We start from the raw sequence: 23688 nt of genomic DNA on the forward strand, positions 1-23688 counted from the left end.
TTGTCTCTCTGTCAAAATAATATTTCGCTATTTTTCTATTTGTCCTGTTTTGAGAATTGCATTGTACATATTGTTCACTTGAGGCTGCCATGCACACATGAGCTAATAAAGGGAGCTGAAATCTCACATTTCGCACATTATATTCCATCTGCAAATTTTTTGCGCATTTAACCTATCTATACCCCTTTCAGACATTTGTGTCCTCTTCACAACTTGCTTTCCTACCCATCTTTGCACGCCCGTAAATTTGGCTACAATACAGTTGCCCCTTCATCCAAGTCATTAATATAGATCGTAAATAGTTGAGGCCTCAGCACTGCTCTCGGTGGCACTCCACTAGTTACAGTGTAGCAACCTGAAAGTGCTGCATTTATCCCGTCTTTAGGTTTCCTGTTAGTTAGCCAACCCTCTATTCACGCTAGTATATCACCCCGACAACTATGAGCTCTTATCTTGTGTAGTAACCTTTTATCTGGCACCTTATCCAATGCCTTTTGGAAATCCAAATACATTACATCCCCTTTATCCACCCTATTTGTTACATCCTCAAAGAACTCTGTTAAATTTGTCAAACACGATTTCCTTTTCATAAAACCATGTTGACTTTGCCTGAGTGCATTATGATTTACTAAATGCCCTGCTATTCCTTCCTTAATACTGCATTCTAGCATTTTCCCAATGAGAGATATTGGGCCAACTGGCCTATAGTTTCCTGCTGTCTGTCATCCCCTCCTATTTGCGGTTTTTCAATCCCCTAGGAGCTTCCAGAATCTAGGGCATCTTGGGAAATTACAACCAATGTATCCACTATCTCTTCAGGCACTTCTTTTAAAGGGAGATGGAATAAAGCAGGGTGAGAGGATCTCTGGGATAATGTTCAGTGAGTTCGGGGAGATGGTATCAGAGAGAATTCAGCAGGGAGAGCGGATACCTGGGGTAGTGTTCTGTGTGTTCAGCGCGATGACATCAGAGAAGAGCAGAGAGAAAGGGCATGAGGGAAACACGTGACAGAGGAGTAGGGACAACGGGTATAACAGAAAAGGTGGAGGCAGAGAGTCCACATGTGCGGAACAGGAAAGTGGAGTCTGTTGCGTGTCTAACAGAACTAGTGGGGAGAGTGTGATGTGTGTGTATAAGAGAAAATGCGAAGATAGTGTCAATGTTTCAGGTAGGTCTCAAACTCTGGGAATCATTCCCTCAGTTTGTGCTCTCTGCTGTGTCAGATAGCATCCGGGCTCCAAGAATCAACCCTTCTTTGTTACATGGGCTTCAGGCTTTGGAAAATATTCCCAGGGGTTGTCCTCTCCTGTATATTAGATGGGCCCCAGGCTGTGGGATCATTCACAGGGTTCGTGCTCCCTCAAGTATCTGTGCTTTATTTAACCTGTGCTGTACCTGCCCTGGTAGTATTTGATGGGACAGTGTAGAAGGAGATTTACTCTGTATCTAACCCGGGTTGTACCTGCCCTGGGAGTGTTTGATGGGATTGTGAAGAGGGAGATTTACTCTGTATCTAACCCGGGCTGTACCTGCCCTGGAAACGTTTGATGGGACAATGTTCTTCCATACAATGCTCGACCAGGCAGTGTTGGAGCAGAGCGCAGCTCTTTAATATAACCTGGCATGTGACTGTGGCAGACGATAAGACAAGAGAAGTCAGCGAGGTGCGCTTGGTCGCGGTGCGGTCATTCTGCCTCTGGGAAGTGGCATAATGAGGCAGAGGAAAAAGTGTCCTTATTCTGATGAGACTCTCGAAGGTGCAGCGTTCCTTCACCGAAGGGCCGGGGGTTCAAAGACAGCCCAGACAGGACTTTTAAAAAATAGCTGTCAGGAAAGATGGGGAAAACATATAACAGGGGACATGAAGCGCAGTGGAGGGACCTTGGGCAAGGAATTCAGTCAAGTCCAAGTTCGCATATGTTATTCAAGATTTATTAACAACTTCAAAAACAACATTTTTTACAGAGAAGACTTGTTTCAAAAAAGGATCCAAAATGAATATAACAACTGTGCATCACATTGAGAACAGAACACATGCGGTCTGAGCAGAAATGTTTATGATTTTCCCAGCTACAGATTCGGAACCATAAACCGAAGGAATTTTGCTTTTACAGTTTTTTTTTTGGTAATACAGAGATGTTATAAAAATGACGAAAATCCAGGGCGGCCGAAATTCAATCATTCACTTGACCTGTAAAAGAGGGATAAAAGAATAAAGCAGGGATTTCGTGGTCTGGGAAATTCATCTGAGTATTTTTTTTAAATCTATGAAACTTTTACAGATTTATTAAATAGCTTCAGTCAAATTGAAGTGTGAGTGGATTGAATATTCTCACCTTCACCAGAGTGACAGCAGCACTGTAGAAAATGCTCAGGAAGAACAGGATGATGAATGCGGAAGCGGTTGTCCAGATGTTGCCGCTCTCTTCCTCATTGTCTTCAATCCAGATGTGGTCTGAGGAATCTACGGGGATGTAGAGGAGAAGATGTATTTACATCGTTTATTAATCCAGGATATAAAATTGTTATTTTGCATTCGCAGTTCTCTTCCTTAAGCTATTATTTTGTTCCCGAATTTCGTTTTCAATGTGTATCTATTGTTAAGTTAATCACTTTCGGCAATCTATCTCTGTTACGAACTCCACAGCCATTCTTCCTTTATGATCCTCGTCCAGGTCGTGTTGGAAAATGTGACAAGTTTTTTTTCCTTTAGTGTCAGGCGCTATTTTATTTTGGTTTAATCACCATTAGGGATTATTATGGTGAGATATTGAGGGAGGTTTACTGATCAATAATAATTATTTTGAAGATAGGTTCAGACAGCTACTTATTTGGAGATTGTCAATGTTGTTGGGTAAGCGATTGGAGGTGATTTCCAATCTTGTTTGTTTATTTGTGATGAAAGTCGTTGGTAAATCATTAACTTATCTCAGTTTCTAAGCGAGAACATTGCTTCATTGTGACTGCAGGTCCAACATGTATTGGGGAAAGTGATGGAGACGGTGTCTGTTCAAATAGTGCATTTGAATTCTGTTTTCGAATATAGTCTGGCGTTTTTGTTTGTGTGTTTTAGTGTTTGTGTCTGTGTGTATGAGTATCTTTTGCTTTGCATTACTCTCTGTTTGTGTATCCATGTGTGCGTGTGTGTGAGTGTTAATGAGTGTTTCTATTTGTTTGTTTGTGTACCTAAGTGTGAGTGTATTAGTGTGTTTTTTGACATATTGATGACTGTCTGTATGTCTCCATGTATGTTAATATGTGTTAATATACCAATGTGCATTGATGTGTATATTCAGGTGACTGCCTGTGTGTGTGTGTGTATGTGTGTTGTGTCTATCTGACCATGTGCGTATTTGAGAGTGTTAATATTTGTTTTTGCGTCTGTTTGTGTCCCCATGAGTTTGTTAATTTGTCTTTCTGTTTTGTTGGATGTGTTTATGTCTCCCTGTAAGTTAAAGTGTATTCATGTGTCAATGTTTATAAGGGGTGTGATATGTGCTTGTGTATGTCTCCATGTTCCCCCAAAAGTGTGATAATGTGTGTTTATATGTTGATATCTACATTTATGCATTAATACGTGTGCTAATGTGTGGTTATGTGTACATATATGCTAATGTATGTGTTTATGTGCGTGATTGTGTATCCATGTGTGTGTGTCAGTATAGTAATGTTTGTGTCTATTTGTGAGTGAATGTGTCTATTTATCTATGTGTTTGTGTGCACGTGTGTGAGTCTGTTAATGTATGAGTATGTGCGTCCATGTATGTGTGTTAATGTGTATCCTAGTGTGTGCGTTTATGTCTATATTTCTGTGTACGTGAGACGGCACTAACGTGAGTCTTTATGTTTGTGTGTGTGACTGTGGGAGCATTTATATCAGCATTTGGGTCTGTTCCTGTGTGCAGGTGCATGACTGCGTTAGTGCATGTGAGTGTGTTTATGTGTGTGGTCGTGTCAGTGTGCCTGTGCATTTTTATTATTTTTCAAAAGTTCCACAGTGAACCAATAACCAGGTCTGGCCTTGACGGTGTGCATTGTAGAGAATATTGTGAACTGTTCTGTGCATAAATGTGTTCTGTGTGAGTTTAAATATTCCATCAGCTGACTGCATTCAGCAATGCACCTGCTGGGCCTCAGAAACGTCAGGAATACAAGTGTGAAAAAACAGAGGAGGGTTCTATCACCAGTTAGATTTGGACTATTAGAATTCAATCTGTTCGAATAAAATTAACAGGGAAAAGTTTAACGATTGTGTATTGCATACTTATATATTTTACAATATTATTCCCAAGTGGAAAAGTTAAAACCTTTGCACGGAGAGCTAGAAGCCGACTTTGTAGTTATGGCAACTGAGTAGATATATTAGAGAGCAGTTGCCTTCCGATCTCTCTGCCGGGGCAGTGGGAGTATAATGGGTTAACAAATGCCCTTGCTCCTTTCTCTGTTGAACAATGCAATGGGCTGCAGTCGGTTCACCATTGCCTTTTCCCTCTCTCTATTGGAGAAGTGGAGTTACAATGGATTAACAATTGTCCTTTTCCTGTCACTGTTTAGGAAGTGGTGGTGCGGTGGGTTAATAAATTGTCCTTTGCCTCTTTCTGATGGGAGGATTTTGGGTAGAGTTCATATTCGTGTGTGGCCCTCATTTCAGCTCCCAGTGGATGCAATGCTACAACTTAAAACTGACTCCTATTCGGAAAGGATGAACAACAGGAGAAGAAGGAGCACCGAGATCTAAATGTCCTGCGTTTGTTTGTTCGAAAAGGGAAAATTTTAGATTTCCCCCCAACAGGAGGAAATTTGCTGAAGGTACTCTACAGAATTCTGTAATGAATCCGCTTCCTATCGATAACCTGTGGTGTATCTGAGCTGGGAGCACTGGTTCTACAAGGCCCTGGACCCGAGACCTGCAAATATCTTACTTTAGATGAATAGACCTACCTGTAGCAAATGTGGGAAGCAAAATTAATTGAGCGGCTGTGTATTTAAATCGCGATTGACAGAAAATATCTTTATTGGTTTTTATTTAAGATCTGAAATGCAATCGAGAGATTCTCATTGACATGAATTGACAGTGTCCAACAGTGCAAGGGAAATGTTCACAAAACTCGGTTTACCGCTGGATTTATTCACTGTTCTGTTGATGATTTTCAAGAGGATCGCTTCATGTCCCACCACACAGGAGTAAGAAGCGCCGTTGGCCCACTCCTCCGCTGCAATGGATAACTGGCTGTAGATGAAGTAGGAGCTGTTGTCGTTCTCCGCCATCACCTCGGTGTTCTTGTAGTTGCCGGGATTCACCGACTTGTCATTGACGGTCCACTTGACGAAGATCTCTCGGGGGGAGAAACCTCTCACTAAGCAGGTGAGGGAGAGGAACCTCTGAGCGGAGACTTCTTCTGCCGGGGGCAGGAGGACAGATACGGACGGTTCCCGCGGATTTGGAACTGCAGAAAAAATAAAATAAGTGTCAATAAACAGGAGAATTCCAGAGACAATGAAACCGGTGGCGAGATGTGAAAGGAATGTGCTTTGCACCGAATTTTAAAGGTTTTCCTTTTCCCCTCTGGGCCCTGTCCTGTTTTCCAGCCCGGAGCAGAGGCGGATACAATCCTTCTCTCTGAGAACTTAAAGGATTAGACTGGAAAATTACATAGAATTTACAGCACAGGAACAGGCCTTTCGGCTCAACTAGTCTGTGCTGGTGTTTCTGCTGCACACGAACCTCCTCCCACCTTATTTCATCTCCTTCTATTCCTTCCCCCCCTCATCTACTTATCTAGCTTCCCCTTAATGCATCACCTCTGGTTCCAGATGGTTTCGTTAGTGGAATTACAATTAACTTATCGGAGTAATCCATTTGAGCGCTTAATAGGACGAATTGTCCCTTTCACAAACACAAGAGATAATCATAACCTCTCACTTGTGCTTCTATCTCTCCGCTCACCTTCTTCCTTGTGGATGGAATCTCTGAGTGGAGTCGGCAGATCCTGATGGCTCACCACGCAGTAGAACTCATTCCCTCTCAGCCAGGATTGTGTCGAGATGTTTACGGTGCTGATCACGCTGTCGGGATCCTCTCCGGGTTGGACGGCAGTCTCTGATTTCAAAGGCTTCATTTCTTGGGTCCAGGGCACGTTGACTCCATAAGGAGCATTAGACACGACGCAGGTTAAAGTCACCGTCGCCTCCAGTAAGGCCTGTTCTATTGATGGTGGCAGTAGTTTAATTACTGGATTATTGCACAGGGAAAGATCTGTGAAATAGAAATGAAAGTCAATAAAACCTCCATTTTCGAAATCAGGACATCAATATTCAACCTTCACTCTCACGAGAAGAATAAATCACCTTCAAGATGTCAACTTTTCACAGTTGCTTAAGCACCATCGTTTATTGGAAGGGCAAGGATTTGAAATGAGCTTCTGGGCGATCCCTGACTCATTTCCGTCCAATCCCTCCCTCATTTCCGCCTGTCTATCGATCCTTCCGCTGGATCACATCTCCACTCAATTTAAAGCCTCTGCCCCCAGGGTCACGAGCTATACATGTAATTCACTCTGGCTCAAAATGAAATTCCGAATTTTAGGCGCAACAGGAAACCAAGTTAATTTGCTGCTACCTTGTTACGATATTTGGAGACAGGAAAATGAGAATGAGTTTGTCAGAGGAGAGGTAACAGGTCGGGAAAATGCTGTTGCAAAGGATCTTTTTGCGGTGGAGAGTAGGTTGCAATACCGGTACATTGCTAACATAATCCACACGTGTCAGTCTGAAGTCAGAAGGAGATCTGACCAGAGGCGGTAAAAGGAACATAGGGAAACGAGGAGGCCATTCAGCCCCTCGAGCCAGTTCCGCCATTGAATTCCGTCCACCCATATGTAACCCTTAATAAATCTATCAGTCTCAACAGTAAAATATTCAGTTGGTGCCAAGGCTCAACAGCGAGTTGGGGGAGGGAATTCCAGATTTATGCTACCCCCTGCGTGAATGGAGTAATAGAGCACAGAAACAGGCCCGTCGGCCCATCGTGTCCGTGCCGGCCATCAAGCACCTAACGATTCTAATCCCATATTCCTGCACTTGGCCTGTAGCCTTGTATGCTATGGCGTTTCAAGTGCTTATCTAAATACTTCTTAAATGTTGTGAGGGTTCCTGCCTCTACCACCTCTTCAGGCAGTACGTTTCAGATTCCAACCACCCTCTGGGTGAATTTTTCCCCTTAAATCCCCTCTAAACCTCCTGCCCCTTACCTTAAATCTATGCCCCCCTGGTTATTGACCCTTCCATGAAGGGAAAACGTTTCTTCCTATCTGACCTATCAATGCCACTCATAATTTTGTATACCTCAATCATGTCCCCCCTCAGCCTTCTCTGCTCTAAAAGAAAACAACCCTAGACTTTTCAGTCTCTCTTCATAGCTGAAATGCTCCAGCTCAGGCAACACCCTGGTGAATCTCCTCTGCACCCTCTCCAGTGCAATCACATTGTTCCTATATTGTGGTGCCCAGAACTATACAAAGTATTCCAGCTGTGGCCTAACTAGCGTTTTATACAGCTGCATCATAACCTCCCTGCTCTTATATTCGAGTCATAGAGAAATGCAGCACTAAAACAGGCCCGCTGGCCCACTGAGTCCGTGCCAACCATCAATCACCCATTCATGCTGATCCTACATTAGTCATACTTTTCCATTTTACGCCTCCACCGTCCCTCAATTCTCCTACCACCTACCTACACTAGGGACAATTGTTACAATGGCCGATTTATCTATCAACCTGCAAGTCTTTGGCATGTGGGAGAAAACCCAAACTGTCACAGGGAGAACTTGCAAACCCAGAACTGAAGCTGTGAGGCTGTGGTGCGAGCCACTGCGCCACTCTGCCGCCCACGCCAACCCTTGGCTGAGAAAGGCAAGTATCCCATATGCTTTCCTAACCACCTTATCTACCTGTGCTGCTACCTTCAGTGATCGATGGACAAGTACACCAAGGTCCCTCTGACCTTCTGTACCTCCTAGGGTCCTACCATCCATTGTATATCCCCTTGCCTTGTTAGCCCTCCCAAAATGCATCACCTCACACTTCTCAGGATTAAATTCCATTTGCCACTGCTCTGCCCGACTTACCAGCCCATCTATATCGTCCTGTAATCTAAGGCTTTCCTCATCACTATTTACGACACCACCAATTTTCGTGTCATCTGCAAACTTACTTATCATACCTCCTATATTCGCGTCTAAATCATTAACGTACACTACAAACAGCAAGGGTACCAGCACCGATCCCTGCGGTACACCACTGGTCACAGGCTTCCACTCACAAAAACAACCCTCGACCATCTCCCGATGCCTCCTGCCACTAAGCCAATTTTGGATCCAATTTGCCCAATTGCCCTGGATCCCATGGGCTCTTACCTTCTTAACCAATCTCCCATGCGGAACCTTATCAAAAGCCTTACTGAAGTCCATATAGACTACATCAACTGTTTTACCCTCATCTACACATCCAGTCACCACCTCGAAAAATTCAATCAAGTTAGTTAGACACGATCTCTCCATGACAAAGCCATGCTGGCTATCTCTGATTAATCCCTGCCTCTCCAAGTGGAGATTAATCTTGTCTCTCAGAATGTTTTCCAATAGTTTCCCAACCACTGATGTTAGACTGACCGGCCTGTAATTACCTGGTTTATCCCTGCTACCCTTCTTGAATAATGGCACCATATTCGCTGTCCTCAGTTCTCTGGCACCTCTCCTGTGGCCAGAGAGGATTTGAAAATTTGTGTCAGAGACCCTGCTATCTCCTCCCTTCCCACACATAACAGCCTCACATAATAGCCCCTTCCTGATATCATCCCTGAATGACCTTGGTCTGATCTGAAGGTTATGCCCCTTTGTTCTGGAGTCCCCAACCAGAGGAAATATTTTTCTCCACTGACTCCATGAATTCGAGTAAACATCTTAAGCACCTCAATTATATCACCCTTTAATCTTCGACACTGAAAGGGATACCAGTTTGGTCTGTGAAACCTGTCCTCATAATTTAACCCATTCAGCCCCGCTACCATTCTAGTGAATTTGTGTTGCACTAGTCCCAAGACTTCCTGAGCTCCGGACTCCAGCATTGGACACAGTTTTCTAAGTAGGGAAGATGCTCTTTCTGACACTTGATTCCGAGGTTGTGACCAGTAAAGGGTTCCAGACACCTATTGCCGCTCCAAATAGGATCAGACAACTCAGGATAAACCTGAGATCAAGGCCACCTCACTCACTATATGACATCAAAGCAGCGAGAATCATTCTTTGGTGATGTGATGACATGTTGAACCGTGGGCAATCCTAATTCAGCACTCACAGCGGAAAGAAGCATAAAAACTACATGATGGGAAATTAGAAATTATTCAGTGCTTTGTACTAGTTCCAACAAATTCCTGTCGTTGGTTATCATCGGAGCATAGAATGGGCCAGAGCTTCCTCCGTTTGTGTCTCTTACCCTGAGATCCGGTGATGTTTCGGCTTTGGGTGACTCCTTGATGGGAGACCTGGCAGGTATAGACCGTGTTGGTGAACCATTCCCTAGCGGGGACTGTCAGCCGACTGGTCGCCGAGAAGGTCCCGTTCACTCCACAGGTGGGAGATGTGACGAAGCCCGATTCCATGTGTTGTCCATCCTTCAACCAACTCACGGTTATTGACTCTGGATGGAAATCGATGATTGAACACAAGACAGTTGCAAATCTGCTGCTTGTGATTTCTTCACTGGAACTCTGGGTGAGGATAACAGTTGGATGGACCTTGTCACCTTTACAATCTTCAAGAAAAATCATGTTAGACATTTTTCGAAGAAATTATTAATTAATGCAAACTGCTCTTATATTTTAACAGGTTCTTTGCTGTAAGCAGACTCTAACTGGGCTTTCCAGGGATCAGAACTGTGCACAGTACTCTAAATGTGTTATAGCCAAAGCTTGACACAAGACAATTATAGTTTTTCTGTTTTTCATAGTTTCCACATCACTAACCTGGAATTTCCTTGATCCAGACTGACTCTCCGCGTCGAACGTCGCAGTAGATTTTGCTGTTTCCCACCTCTGACTCGGTGATGGTTAACTGGCTGCTCCGGATGTAGGTTCCCTTCTTGTTCAGCACTGACGGGTAACTCTTCAATCCAGTGGTGATCGGCTGTTTATCTTTCTTCCAGGAAACGCTGGTGATTTGGGGGATGTAGTCCATCGCCAAACAGCCGTAGGCCACGGAGCCGTCTGTGTTGGGTTGTTCACAGGAGCAAAGACCGTAAAGGGTTGGCGGAGATGGTGTCACTGGAAAAGAATGGCAGATTGAACAGGTTAGACTCTGTGATTCATGTTTATTAAGTAACCAGACAACTCGGAATTTGACTCCTGATTTCACCTTCATCCGCATTTGAGCTTCTACCACTCCTATCATTTGCTGATCATTACCTGTCGGTCCCCTGGTCAGGAACACACCTCTCTTTCAGAACCTGTCACATTACAAAAGTAAGAGTCTTTTCATGTCATCTCAATAAACTATCTTCCATTGGATTACACTGGGATCCCACTATTCCGGCAAGTATTTATTTCTAAACCAACAGCACTTTGTCAAAAATAAAACACTTGGCATTTATTAATTCCAGTTTTTGGAAATTTGCTCTCTGCAAATAGACTGCTGAGTTCCCTCAGCCCTCCACCCCTCCACCCCTCCACCCCTCTCTCCCCACCCACCCTGCCCCACCTCCCAAATAGCGACTACTCTTAAAAAGTGCCATCGCAATGAGTGCTTTTAAATGAGCTTAAAATTCGAAACTTGACTACTAGGCAAAGTAATTCCATTATTTTCCCACAAAAACAACAACAAACCCCAGCATGTTCATGATCCAGGATTATAAAATAATAGAAATGATAGCAGAGAAGGAGACCATTCGGTCCATCAGGCCTGTGAAAGTTCACTCCAGCAATCCCGCTGACCTTCCAATTTCTAATCTTCTTTTCAAAAGTTCCATTTTATCCAGCTATTTTGGATTCTGCTTACAGCCCTCTTTCTGTTAGGAGAATCCCAGATCCTAACAACCCCATGTGTAGAAAAGTAGATCCATACCCTCTTCCTTCATTCTTTTGACGCTGATTTTAAATCAGTGCCCTCTACAGACCATCTCACTGATCTGGGCAAATTGGTTTTATACAGAAATTCAGAAATCATTCATTATTCAAAACACCTCTACCAGGCTTCATTTTAATCTTCTATGTCCCCATAACAATAAAGTTTTTTTTACAATAAATAATTGAAGTCTCCTTTAAAATATTAGTACCCAGATTTCAAAGTGGAATTTTTACACTACCTAGTTTCTGGAATTAAAGTTTTAGATGACACTGCATTGATTCTAGGCTATCACTTTCCTTCTCAGTACTTGAGGATTGTGATTTGTGTTCTATCTTAGTCTCCTGAATGGATCTCTCCAGAGTTTGCTTCGCCCTGCAACTCAACTAAACCCGATTCCTAAAATCGGTCATCTGGAACGATGTTCTTGAAATGCTCCATTTAATTTTCCAAAGTATCTTCCCACCTCTCACCAGTGAGAACTGGTGTTGCTGACTGTGTCGTTACAGACACCTCTTCTTGCTGCTTGCACCGACCATAATGCGACCATCAAGACAGGTTTATTTTATAATTCTCTGATATTGACATCACTTACACATTATACATTGAGTGAATATCAGTAGGCTCCATGCAAGGAAGGACAAAAGTTCCTGAAGTGTTATTGCTGACATGGTCATCTCTCACTTCTGGTTTGTGTGGACAACTCGAACACCTGCGGTTTATTGGTCAGATATTGAAAGCTCTGTCACCAATATGATGGAAAAGAGATGGTCGATGTTGGTGCAAAAGTCGGACATCTGGGCTTTCAAATGGCATTAGATAACATACCACATAAGAGAACATTCGGAAAATAGAAGCACATGGATTAAAGGGATGATGGTAACCTGCTAAGGTACAGGAAGCTGAGAGAGACGGTGAACCAATGATTTTCTGACTGGGATGAATTAAGCATTGTGATCCCCCTTGGTCGGTCGTAGGGTCACTGCTTTTTTTGTCAAACATAATGAGGTGGACTTGGGTGTGGGGAGTAGAATTTAGTAGTTCGAGGATGATACAAAACAAATAGTGAGCAGAATAGTGACAGGGTTCAGGAGGACATAAACAGACTGGTGAAATGTTCAGGGACAGAGCAGATGTAATTTAATGCAGATAAGTGTGAAGTGCAATCTAAAGTTAATGTAATCTAAATGGTACTATTTTATAGGGGGTAGAAAGTACAGGGCCCTGAGGTGCATATTCACAATGTTTCGAAGGTGGTTAAGAAAGCAAATGTAATACTTGGTCTTGTGAAATGGAGAACTGAATACAAAAAACAAGGAAGTCATATTAAAGCTTTACAACTCGCTGATTAGGCTGAAGTATTTTTGCACAAATCTGGCCATTACACTTTCGGGAGGATGTCAAGGCCTTGGGGAGAGTGCAGAGGGAGTTGACCAGGATGATCTCAGGAATGAGGGAGTTCAGTTGTGTAGAGAAATTATACAAGCCGAATTGTTCTCCTCAGGTGGTTACCGAATAGGTATATTTAGAATTATGGGATATTTTGATATAGCAGATAAGGAGACACTATTTTCCCTGGCAAGTGTGTCAGTAACAAAATAAATAATTGTCAAAAAAAAAAATGGAGTGGGGCCGGGTGGTGGCTGCAGAAGGAGGGTTCTTTCCAGACAGAGGGTGCTTTTCATTGAACTATAGAATTGCTACAGCACAAAAAGCGGCTATTCGACCCATCGTGTCCGTGCAGGCTCTCTGCAAGCGCATCTGGAATGCACAAGGCAACCGGACATGTCCTCGTAGGGGACTAATTTGCATGGTTATGTCGAAAAAGCTGGCTTGTAGGATTAAATTGAAGAGCTCTTTGAGAGATAACACAGGCATGTCGGGCCGAATGGCCACATTCCGTGCTAGAAGATTCTTTGATTCTACCCGACTCAGTAGAATTAGTTCTTACAAATGTAATGGGAGGAAAGGCTTGATAAATTTGAACATCTCTGACATATATTTTTATTGTTTGTTATAATGAAAGAGGATTTTTTAAATTAGAGGATCTGAAGGATTTAATACAAATGAGTCAATCAGATACTGTCAGAGACTTAAAGCTTATTGTGATTGATATTGATTGTAGGCTAACTGTCTCTCTTCAAAAGTTTCACAGAAGCTTACTTCAGTGGCTTTGTGTTCTCAGCTGTGACCCAGTCCAATGACTGCATCTCACCAGAGTTTATCACTGCCTGTTACCTTTTGAAAATACTTGAACGACATAATGATTTCACACATGCAATTATCATGATGGTTATTGGGAGTGGAGTATCGACTTTCTCAATTTAAAGCGCCAATAGAACTTCCACCCTTCCATCAGATCAGAACAGACGCTGCTCTCTGGAGCGTTATAGTCACTTCCTGAAACTGTTTGCTTTGAAAGTGCATTCAAGATCAGGACAATCTCATTCAATGATTATCTGATGCTTAACATGTTTAAATATTATTAATTCATTAAAGCTTGGGCTTGAGTGCATGTTAAACTCAATCAATGTGTGTTGTTTCATCTGGGCAATGAAACAATTTATTTTCATACCTCTGGGTCGAGAACTCACAGCTTATTAGTTAGATGCAGATTAAGGTTCCTTGAACACTGCGGGGAAAACATTCTCGGGTCAGGTACAGGACAGTTAAGCTGTAAAGTAAAGATGCCCCTGTACGGCGCTATCATGTACTGTAAGGTCAGATATTGCAAGTGTTATATTCCATGGAAAGCCACCTCTAGATTTCAATGTCACTCTGGGTCAGGTACAGCACTGGTTTGATATACACTGTCCCAGGACAGTAAAAGCATGGATTAAATAAACAGTGAAGTTTTCTCTACATTGCTCAATGTAACACTCCCAAGGGAGTTACATTACTGATTACAAACTGACCAAAGCTCCTTCTACATTCTGTCTGTCCTGTCTCTGAACTGTTATTTCTGATTGCCACAGACTGGAATATTGATCTCATCGCTGAGGCGCCTCATTAAACTTAAAGTGAAAATTTCACTTTTCTCACAGATGCAAGCTTCTTAAATAAATGGATCAAACTGCACTCCTTGAAATACAGGAGAACAAACCAGAAGATTTACAACTAGTCGGGAGGTTTCCTGGTCCCGACACAGCGAGCAGAAACAGAACAGGCACAAAGGGGGTAACAATGGGGCTCCCAACAGATAAATCTGTTCAATCTGTCAACTGCAATGAAGATGTTTGATTCTAATTTATTAATTGTCAAATTGCGACCAATCTAAGTCTGTAAGCTCTTCAAAATTAGACTGATATTCATTTCTAAAACTCCATTCGACTTCCAACCGTTTCTCTCAGTATGTTTGCAATCTTAAAAACATGTAAGATATCGTTTCCCTTAAAATAAATACATCAAAACAATTCACATTCAGGGGAATGTGATGTCCGTGACCGGAACTCAGTGACAGAGTAAGAAATTAGCAAATCAGGAGACATTTATCCTGCAAACCGATTACCAACTGGTTAGATACAATTTCAAAATTACATTTTACCAAAAAAAAAATTGAAGCAATACACAAAGTTAATTCATTAAAATCTACGGTGACACTTTATCGAGCTGAGAACAGTTGAGTAAGAAATATATTGTTCTCTAAATTATTGTTAGACACAATTCAAAATTCTCTTTGACCCGTGAGATTTTGCACTCATTGGAATCCTGGCAAGTATACTACTCAATTGTGGGAGGTCATTTATGTTTAATGAATTAGCACCATTATGTTCTTGGTTAATTTTCATGTTAGCTGATTTTATACTGTATTTTTAAACCTACATTAATATTAATTCAAGACCAGTTTCTGCCTGGCACCTTGTGAAACAATGGGGTTTTAATTAAATTATTCTGACAATTAATCAATGTTAACTAATAAACGTCATATTAACAGATGAAAACATTCAGACAAATATATTACTTTTACTTAAATCAGGGCGGGACGAGAATTTATTGTTCATTTTAAATTATTGAACTGTGATTCGATTTAAGTTCTTCTTCTTCGGCCTCCTTGTCGCTCAATGCTCGCTATTCTCAAAGAGTATTTCACACGATGGATTTAAGAGTGGAATATTTTAAGTAGTTCCAAGCCTGGCCGGGATCACATCTCACTAACTGGCCATGGGCTATAATATCGTCTGTTTGTGATATCAGGACTCTCGGTGTTTAAATATTGTCATAAATCTTAACTATTTAAGAAAAAAATCAAAAACATCAGGGCCGTTTGCGATCAGTAACTGTGCTGCCGCTATTTAATCACACAATGTTTTTATATTTCACTCCCGTAAATCACACAATCCCTGTAAATTAATTGTTAAATATATTGTGTTTTCTATTGAAAGAAGCTCCAAAATGATCACTGTAAATTTGGACGAGAATAATTACTATCTGCGACATGTGAAACTTAATGAGCAACTGTAGCCAATATATTGTTGATCAATTTAATATTTAATAAGCATTGAGTATACCTTTCAGGTATAATCTGTTCTTTGTCTATAATTCTATCCTGTGTGTCGCACAGTTATGAGAGACAGAATGCTGTTATTGAATTCAAAACTCACATTAACCTTTTGTAATTAATTGAATCTGCTTGAATTTCAAGGTGTTATTGCACTGTCTCTCGCCTTACACAGTCTGCAAGTTTCTTCAATTTAAATAAAACCATATGAACAATTCTTTGACTACCAGCGACTTCTTGTATCAGGAAAATGGTTAATATTAGGTTAATGATAATTATCTCGCAATCCATCAACAAATGACATTGAAAGAAGAACATGGTTTGGGCTGCACGCAAAGAATGTAATAACCAGACAGATATATTACACTGAAAAACTGAAATTTACAACTCCTATTTAAGTTATAAGTAAATACAAGCTTTCATTCACTTGTTTTAATCAGGAATATAGCTATTAATTCAAAAGCACTGATCAAACTGAACTGAGCACTGGAATAAATGCCCTCTTATTGAAATAACTTCAAGCATAATTAAAATTTGTCTCCAGCCAATGAAATTTTCTGGTCACAATAATTGTGCACATGGCACACCAGAATTGTAAAAGGCGATTAATGAATAATGAATTGATATTAATATTAAAGCATATTTGTTTCAAATCTGGAGATATTGCCGCACTAGAATTCTTTGAATTATATTAACTTTACTCTCCAATCTGCAAACTCGCTAATTATGCAGTTCGTAATTGCAGTAATATTTCACGTACTGAATGAGTGGCACAAACCACAGCTTAATAAATTAATCTGCAATTCAATTTTCAATTTTAAAAATGCCTTAAAATATCTTTAAATTGTTTTTTTTCTCATTTCTGAAAGCTGCCAGTTTTCCATCTACAATCGTCTTTCAAACAGTTTTGAACACGTAGAATGTTTCCATTCGATCAGAAAACCTGGAGCCACTCGATGTCACCGAGATTAAACAAAGCAGAAACGCCAGTTTCACAAATTTTACTTATTCAAAGTAACATAGACACACACTCTCCACAGCAGATAAACACCAAATCACATCACTGAGGAACTGAATCCTGCCTCAGTACATTTAATGGAGAAACAGCTTAATTCTACAAACACTTTCAGCAGAATCAAATGTAACATTGCAAAAAAAAACTCAACACAGAATCCATCGAGCCCGCCTATCTCTGAACGAACTAATCGTTAAAATAACCAGAAATATAAGATCGTGGTAGCAGAATTGTTAGTACAGAGAGTATGCTTAACAAATTAATATTGATACTGGAGCATATTTCATATATATTGGCTGATATCACTGCATTATAATAAGTGAGGTTATGTTAATGTAAATCTGACCAAAGCTGCAAATTTGTTATTTGTGTCGTTCTTAATTACATCAAAATTTATTGTATTACGTATGAGCATTCGTGAGCAGTAGATTGATAGATGGCAATTTAGTTACCACAAATAAAAATAGATCAAAATATCATAAGGCTATTTTTGACCGCTGAAGCTTTCTGCATACAATCTTATTTCAAACACATTTAAACACTTATTGTTTGCATTAGATCAGAAAACCTGCAGCAACTGGATGTCATCAAGGTTAAACATTATAGAAACGTGAAACAGTTTAACAACAGTTAGATATTTAAAGTATCCCAGACACACAGTCTCAACAGCAAATAAACACGAAATCACATCAGTCAGGGGCCGAAACGCTCAACATTACCGTCTGTGGAGATGTCATTAAATTCTTTAATGCCTTTACAGCAAAATCACGTGAAACATTGCAACAAATCTCAATACAGAATCCACCGAATCCACATTTCAGTGAACAAATGTATCATTAAAATAAACAGAATTATAAAATAAAAACACAAATAAATCAGTTACTGAATAAGTGCCTGTTTCTTACCTGCAGTCACCGTCACCATGGTCCCTTGCCCCCAGTTGCCAAGATAGTCACGGTGTTATATTCCCTGGGCTGGGTCACACAATAACCGGCTCTGCACAGAACAGAGAGAAATCCTTCATTATTTTAAATATCCACAGCCCAGAGGCAAAATAAAATGATGATGGTTTTTCGGAAAATTATAACTGTGTTCATGATTCTTTTCACTCTTTATAAATTTCCCTGATGTTTTATATTTCACACAGTAACATGTCAGCAATTATTGAAATCACCAACTGATGAATGAATAATTAATCAGTTTATCCATAATTAACCGTGCTAGGAGGACAGTGCTGGACACAAATAGTGTTTCACTGTATATACAGTTGGATTGTAAAGCGAGCACTGACGCAGACTCATCAATTAGCGCTGAGTGACTTTTTGTATTGTTGGATACTGTTGAGGGAGATGGTTCACCAGGGGAAGGCAGCAAGAGCCAGGTTCATGGCACCGTGGCTGGCTCTGCTGTTCAGAAGGGCGGCAAAAAGAGTGGAAGGGCTCCAGTCATAGGGGATTCGATTGTAAGGGGAGTAGATAGGCGGTTCTGTGGTCGAAAACGAGACTCCCGAATGGTATGTTGCCTCCCAGGTGCACGGGTCAGGGATGTCTCAGATCGGCTGCAGAACATTCTGAAGGGGGAGGGTGAACAGCCAGTTGTTGTTGTGCACATAGGCACCAATGATATAGGTAAAAAACGGGATGAGGTCCTACAAGCAGAATTTGGGGAGTTAGGAGCCTAGGTTAAAAAGTAGGACCTCAGAGGTAGTAATCTCAGGATTGCTACCAGTGCCACGTGATAGTCAGAGTAGAAATGAAAGAATAGTCAGGATGGATGCATGGCTTGAGAGATGGTGCAGGAGGGAGGGGTTCAGATTTTTGGGACATTGGGACCAGTTCTGGGGGAGGTGGGACTATTACAAATTGGACGGTCTACACATGGGCCGGACTGGAACCAATGTCCTTGAAGGTGCTTTTGCTAACGCTGTTGGGGAGGGTTTAAACTAATGTGGCAGGGGGTTGGGAACCAAATGAGGAGGTCAGTGGAGGTAGTAACTAAAGCCTGTAAGGAACTAGATAATGAAGTCAGCGTGACTAAGGGAAAGAGTAGGCAGGGAGCAGATGATGAAAGCAAAGGGACTGGTGGTCTGAGGTGCATTTGTTTTAATGCAAGAAGTGTAGTAGGTAAGGCAGACGAACTTAGGGCTTGGATTAGTACCTGGGAGAATGATGTTAATGCTATTACTGAGACTTGGTTAAGGGAAGGGCATGATTGGCAACTAAATATCCCAGGATATCGATGCTTCAGGCGGGATAGAGAGGGAGGTAAAAGGGGTGGAGGAGTTGCATTACTGGTCAAAGAGGATATCACAGCTGTGCTGAAGGAAGGCACTATGGAGGACTCGAGCTGTGAGGCAATATGGGCAGAACTGAAGGGTGCGGTAACAATGTTGGGGCTGTACTACAGCCTCCCAACAGCGAGCGCGAGATAGAGGTACAAATATGTAAACAGATTATGGAAAGATGTAGGAACAACAGGGTGGTGGTGATAGGAGATTTTAATTTTCCCAACATTGACTGGGATTCACTTAGTGTTAGAGGTCTAGATGGAGCAGAATTTGTAAGGAGCATCCAGGAGGGTTTTCTAGAGCAGTATGTAAATAGTCCAACTCGGGAAGGGGCCATACTGGACCTGGTGTTGGGGAATGAGCCCGGCCAGGTGGTTGAAGTTTCAGTAGGGGACTACTTTGGGAATAGTGATCACAATTCCGTAAGTTTTAGAATACTCATGGACAAAGATGAGAGCGGTCCTAAAGGAAGAGTGCTAAATTGGGGGAAGGCCAACTATACCAAAATTCGGCAGGAGCTGGGGAATGTAGATTGGGAGCAGCTGTTTGAAGGTAAATCCACATTTGATATGTGGGAGGCTTTTAAAGAGAGGTTGATTAGCGTGCAGGAGAGACATGTTACAGTGAAAATGAGGAATAGAAATGGCAAGATTAGGGAACCATGGATGACAGGTGAAATTGTGAGACTAGCTAAGAGGAAAAAGGAAGCATACATAAGGTCTAGGCGGCTGAAGAAAGACGAAGCTTTGGAAGAATATCGGGAATGTAGGACCAATCTGAAATGAGGAATTAAGAGGGCTAAAAGGGGTCATGAAATATCTTTAGCAAACAGGGTTAAGGAAAATCCCAAAGCCTTTTATTCATATGTAAGGAGCAAGAGGGTAACTAGAGAAAGGATTGGCCCACTCAAGGATAAAGGAGGAAAGTTATGCGTGGAGTCAGAGAAAATGGGTGAGATTCTAAACGAGTACTTTGCATCGATATTCACCGAGGAGAGGGACATGACGGATGTTGAGGTTAGGGACAGATGTTTGATTACTCTAGGTCAAGTCGGCATAAGGAGGGAGGAAGTGTTGGGTATTCTAAAAGGCATTAAGGTGGACAAGTCCCCAGGTCCGGATGGGATCTATCCCAGGTTACTGAGGGAAGCGAGAGAGGAAATAGCTGGGGCCTTAACAGATATCCTTGCAGCATCCTTAAACACGGGTGAGGTCCCGGAGGACTGGAGAATTGCTAATGTTGTCCCCTTGTTTAGGAAGGGTAGCAGGGATAATCCAGGTAATTATAGACCGGTGAGCCTGACGTCAGTGGTAGGGAAGCTGCTGGAGAAGATACTGAGGGATAGGATCTATTCCCATTTGGAAGAAAATGGGCTTATCAGTGATAGGCAACATGGTTTTGTGCAGGGAAGGTCATGTCTTACCAACTTAATAGAATTCTTTGAGGAAGTGACAAAGTTGATTGATGAGGGAAGTGCTGTAGATGTCATATACATGGACTTCAGTAAGGCGTTTGATAAGGTTCCCCATGGTAGGCTGATGGAGAAAGTGAAGTCGCATGGGATCCAGGGTGTACTAGCTAGATGGATAAAGAACTGGCTGGGCAACAGGAGACAGAGAGTAGCAGTGGAAGGGAGTTTCTCAAAATGGAGACGTGTGACCAGTGGTGTTCCACAGGAATCCGTGCTGGGACCACTGTTGTTTGTGATATACATAAATGATTTGGAGGAAAGTATAGGTGGTCTGATTAGCAAGTTTGCAGACGACACTAAGATTGGTGGAGTAGCAGATAGTGAAGGGGACTGTCAGAGAATACAGCAGAATATAGATAGATTGGAGAGTTGGGCAGAGAAATGGCAGATGGAGTTCAATCAGGGCAAATGCGAGGTGATGCATTTTGGAAGATCCAATTCAAGAGTGAACTATACAGTAAATGGAAAAGTCCTGGGGAAAATTGATGTACAGAGAGATTTGGGTGTTCAGGTCCATTGTTCCCTGAAGGTGGCAACGCAGGTAAATAGAGTGGTCAAGAAGGCATACGGCATGCTTTCCTTCATCGGACGGGGTATTGAGTACAAGAGTTGGCAGGTCATGTTACAGTTGTATAGGACCTTGGTTCGGCCACATTTGGAATACTGCGTGCAGTTCTAGTCGCCACATTACCAAAAGGATGTGGATGCTTTGGAGAGGGTGCAGAGGAGGTTCGCCAGGATGTTGCCTGGTATGGAGGGCGCTAGCTATGACGAGAGGTTGAGTAGATTAGGATTATTTTCATTAGAAAGGCGGAGGTTGAGGGGGGACCTGATTGAGGTGTACAAAATCATGAGAGGTATAGACAGGGTGGATAGCAAGAAGCTTTTTCCCAGAGTGGGGGATTCAAATACTAGGGGTCACGAGTTCAAAGTGAGAGGGGAAAAGTTTAGGGGGATATGCGTGGAAAGTTCTTTACGCAGAGGGTGGTGGGTGCTTGGAACGCGTTGCCAGCGGAGGTGGTAGATACGAACACGATAGCGTCTTTTAAGATGTATCTAGACAGATACATGAATGGGCAGGAAGCAAAGAGATACAGACCCTTAGAAAATAGGCGACATGTTTCGGTAGAGGATCTGGATCGGCGCAGGCTTGGAGGGCCGAAGGGCCTGTTCCTGTGCTGTAATTTTCTTTGTTCTTTGTTCTTTGTTCTTTGTATTGACAGTAACTGCTGTGCCACCCCAGCACAGTGAGACAAACCGTGTCAAATACTGCGGCGCACTGTTAACTGTAAAATACAGAGATTAAATTCCACAGCATTCTCAAAAACCTGATTCCGACTGCCCTAAGAGTGCAGCAGTGAGATAATTCCGTTAGTACGGGTCATTATATTTATAAAGGGGATTGGAACACTTCTGAAACATCTGTCCTGCTTTCACGTGACAGTTAACGTTAATAAAGCAGGAAACTTTTGTCCATTTTTACAAATCCATATCACGTTTCCCCATTGTTTCTATCTTCTCCTCATTTTTTTCGACCTCTCTGCAGTGATAGTGATCACAGGTTTGAGCAAACTCCCAGGTTCTTGTATGAGGAACTCGCTCTGTACAGTACCGTGACCCACTGCTGTGTCCACAGTGACACGAACCAGCATAAATACTACACTCACTCTGTTCAGTACTGCCTCTCAACATTCACTTCAAATAGAAATTCATTTCAGATCTTGTTCAAAATATATGTAAAAGTTCACACCACCCAGTAAGAAGTAAACACAACTCCAAGTAACTCCCTACAGTTATCAGTCACGTTGAAACTAGTATCTTATCCAGGTCTGCAATTGCTGACACTGTTAACAAATCAGCATAGCCAAAATTACTCATCAGTATATCAGGCAGTGTCAACCACTGAACTTTCACTGTGTTAGTTTTGTAAGAAACGGTATATGGTCTGGTTCTGAACACTGCCGTTAATATTACATTTAATACAATTACTGATGGGATTTGTAGAATTCCCTCTCCATCTGTTCTTGTACGGGTCCAGCCCTGGTTCCTCTCGCTGTGGTATCTTGCACAGTAATACATGGCGGTGTCTTCAGTCTTCAGGTCCTTCATGTCCAAAGCGAAGATGTTGTTTGAAGTGTCTTTGGACGCAGTAAATCGATCCTTAATCCCTGGGGCGTAGTTATTACTTGATGAACTGAGGTACTCAAGCAGCCACTCCAGCCCCTGCCCGGGAACCTGTCAGACCCAGTTCATCCAGTCACTGCCAAGACTGAACCCGCTGGTTTTACAGGTCAGTCTCAGGGAGGCTCCGGGTTTCCCGGTCTCTGCCTCCGGCTGAGTCAACACGATATCCGACTGGACACCTGTAAAAAATATCAAAAACCCCGAGGATTAATCCTGGTGAAATGATTCCTGACTCTGTAACATTCCAGAGAGAGACTAACACTGAGACAGTAACAGTGAGAGACTCGAACAATAAAACTACTCACTGGATAAGAAAACCAGTAACAGACAGAGAGAAATCGCTGACCTCATCCTTCCGGCAATTCGGGGAAAATGGTTCTGGCAAGAACTCACTGAGCAGACCCGCTCCCGGACTGTTGTATTGCGGTCCTGGTGACCGGTATTTAAATACCCGGCAGAAGGGGGCGAGGTTGTAGGCGCCGCCTATTGATTCCCCGATAGAGGCGGTGACTGGATCCACGTCCCACCTTCCACATCATCAACAGAATAGACTCATATCATCACACTGGGTTGTTATTAAATGTAAACTTTTAATCTGTATCCAGGAATAGTTATTTTGACGGTATGGTTTCAATGCAATATGTTACTTGATACTAAGTGGAAATATTGCAGTTGAGAATGTGTTCAGTCATAAATAATTGCATCGTGGATTGTGAATTATATCCCTTCATGTCCTCAGCACGACACTGACGATGTCAATGCCTAACACTAAATTATGTTAGCAGGGTCTAAAGTGACGGTTGGTTGCTCTATCTCTCGCTCTCTATCCCTTCAATCTATACCAATAAAGGATCCCCGATAACATGATTTTTTAATCAATTTATGCAACTAAATACGGGATATTAGTAACGTGATTCTAGTTGCAGTGTGAATTGCTGTAGTTACACTATTTAGAACCAGATTGAATATGAATGCCTCACATTATACCAGTTTTTCTCTGTCGCTCACTGTATTTCTTGAATTGCCCCTAATTCTATGACCCTAAGCCAGCCCTGTGGAAACTAACTGTAAAAGAAGTCAGCTTGTCTGATCATTAAGGAGTCACACGATAAATTCCGAT

The 23688-nt window shown here is 42.0% G+C and overlaps 1 pseudogene; it reads right to left on the reverse strand.

Moving 5' to 3' along the window:
• Positions 1-5014: 5014 nt before the first annotated feature.
• LOC137349092 (Ig heavy chain C region, secreted form-like) lies at positions 5015-22934 on the reverse strand (annotated as a pseudogene).
• Between the last annotated feature and the right edge of the window lie 754 nt (positions 22935-23688).

The sequence above is a fragment of the Heterodontus francisci genome, chromosome 34 (genome assembly GCF_036365525.1).
Source record: "Heterodontus francisci isolate sHetFra1 chromosome 34, sHetFra1.hap1, whole genome shotgun sequence".
Lineage (NCBI taxonomy): Eukaryota > Metazoa > Chordata > Chondrichthyes > Heterodontiformes > Heterodontidae > Heterodontus > Heterodontus francisci.